The sequence below is a fragment of the Durio zibethinus genome, unplaced genomic scaffold, assembly GCF_047325235.1.
Source record: "Durio zibethinus cultivar Kanyao isolate XHJ-2024 unplaced genomic scaffold, ASM4732523v1 HiC_scaffold_3, whole genome shotgun sequence".
NCBI lineage: Eukaryota > Viridiplantae > Streptophyta > Magnoliopsida > Malvales > Malvaceae > Durio > Durio zibethinus.
In genome coordinates this window covers 5798237-5800736 of record NW_028323044.1, presented here as the reverse complement: position 1 = coordinate 5800736, position 2500 = coordinate 5798237, and positions in this window count along the sequence as shown.

Here is a 2500-nt window from a genome sequence, read left to right as displayed (position 1 = left end):
GCAGAAATTTGAAGATGTGCCTAAACCCACCAGGGCCCAGCGTGTGCCGATGGTGCTCGAGGCAACCGCCCGCACCAGGGCCCAGCGTGTGCCGATGGTGCTCGAGGCAAGCGCCCGCACCAGGGCCCAGCGTGTGCCGATGGTGGTCGAGGCAACCGCCTGCACCAGGGCCGATAGTGTGCCGATGGTGCTCGAGGCAACCTGTCGCACCAGGGCCCAGCGTGTGCCGATGGTGATCGAGGCAACCTGCCGCACCAGGGCCCAGCGTGTGCCGATGGTGGTCGAGGCAAGCGCCCGCACCAGCGCCCAGCGTGTGCCGATGGTGCTCGAGGCAACCGACCGCACCAGGGCCCAACGTGTGCCGATGGTGCTCGAGGCAACCTGCCGCACCAAGGCCCAGCGTGTGCCGATGGTGCTCGAGGCAACCTGCCGCACCAGGGCCCAGCGTGTGCCGATGGTGCTCGAGGCAAGCGCCCGCACCAGGGCCCAGCGTGTGCCGATGGTGGTCGAGGCAAGCGCCCGCACCAGGGCCCAGCGTGTGCCGATGGTGGTCGAGGCAACCGCCCGCACCAGGGCCCAGCGTGTGCCGATGGTGCTCGAGGCAACCTGCCGCACCAGGGCCGAGCGTGTGCCGATGGTGGTCGAGGCAAGCGCCCGCACCAGGGCCCAGCGTGTGCCGATGGTGGTCGAGGCAACCTGCCGCACCAGGGCCCAGCGTGTGCCGATGGTGCTCGAGGCAACCGACCGCACCAGGGCCGAGCGTGTGCCGATGCTGGTCGAGGCAAGCGCCCGCACCAGGGCCCAGCGTGTGCCGATGGTGCTCGAGGCAACCGCCCGCACCAGGGCCCAGCGTGTGCCGATGGTGGTCGAGGCAACCTGCCGCACCAGGGCCCAGCGTGTGCCGATGGTGCTCGAGGCAACCGACCGCACCAGGGCGGAGCGTGTGCCGATGGTGGTCGAGGCAAGCGCCCGCACCAGGGCCCAGCGTGTGCCGATGGTGCTCGAGGCTGCCGATGGTGGTCGAGGCAACCTGCCGCACCAGGGCCCAGCGTGTGCCGATGGTGCTCGAGGCAACCGACCGCACCAGGGCCGAGCGTGTGCCGATGGTGCTCGAGGCAAGCTGCCGCACCAGGGCCCAGCGTGTGCCGATGGTGGTCGAGGCAACCGCCCGCACCAGGGCCGAGCGTGTGCCGATGGTGATCGAGGCAACCGACCGCACCAGGGCCCAGCGTGTGCCGATGGTGCTCGAGGCAACCTGCCGCACCAGGGCCCAGCGTGTGCCGATGGTGGTCGAGGCAACCTGCCGCACCAGGGCCCAGCGTGTGCCGATGGTGCTGGGGGCAACCGCCCGCACCAGGGCCCAGCGTGTGCCGATGGTGATCGAGGCAAGCGCCCGCACCAGGGCCCAGCGTGTGCCGATGGTGGTCGAGGCAAGCGCCCGCACCAGTGCCCAGCGTGTGCCGATGGTGGTCGAGGCAAGCGCCCGCACCAGGGCCCAGCTTTTGCCGATGGTGATCGAGGCAACCGGCCGCTCCAGGGCCCAGCGTGTGCCGATGGTTATCGGGGCAACCGGCCGCACCAGGGCCCAGGGTCTGCGGATGGTGCTCGAGGCAACCGCCCGCACCAAGGCTCAGCATGTGCCGCTGGTGATCGAGGCAACAACCCACACCAGGGCCCAGCTTGTGCCGATGGCGGTCGAGGCAAGTGCCCGTACCGAAGGGCAGCCTATGCCGATGATGGTCGATGCATGTGCCATCACCATGCGTCATCATGTGCCATTGATGGTCGAGGCCTTGGCCGAAGTTCGATTTTGAGCCACGGTGCCCATGCTTGGCTCCAGCATGTGCTGGTGCCGCATTTTTTTCACTCGGGACAGCATCGCCGGAGCATCGCCGGAGCATCGCCGGAGCATCGCCGGAGTACCGCCGGAGAACCTGACCGGCGGCATTGGGGTTCCGGCGATTGGGAGGGGGGCCGGGGGGGTGTGCGCACATGACGTGCGATGGGTGCTGGTGCTTGGCCCTTGTGTTGGCCCCCTATCCCTCATCAAACCTCTGAGAACTCACACCCCCTTAAAGAGCGTTTGAGATTTTACAGGTTTGCTGCCAGTAGCCGTTGAAGTGTCTGAAACGGGGACACTTTTTTCAAACGGTCGCGAAATCTTCTCCGGTTCGAGTTTTTAGCTGAATTTTTTTGTGCATGCCAACAAAAATAGAAGGATCACGTCCACAAAATTTGGGGCCAAAACTCCTTCTAAAAAAATTCTAAAAAATCCCGAACCGCAAAAAGTTTCGAAAATCGGGAAAAATAGAAAACGAGTCATCTTGCAACGAAACTTCACGTGAAGGCTTAGGGGACCATTGTATGAATTTACAAGCCATAAAAATGGCATTGGCACGGCAGAAATTTGAAGATGTGCCTAAACCCACCTAGCACCCGATCGATCCCCGGCTTGCGCATCCTGCCTCTCCGGCCGGCTGAGCGCCCGCACGCTCGTTCC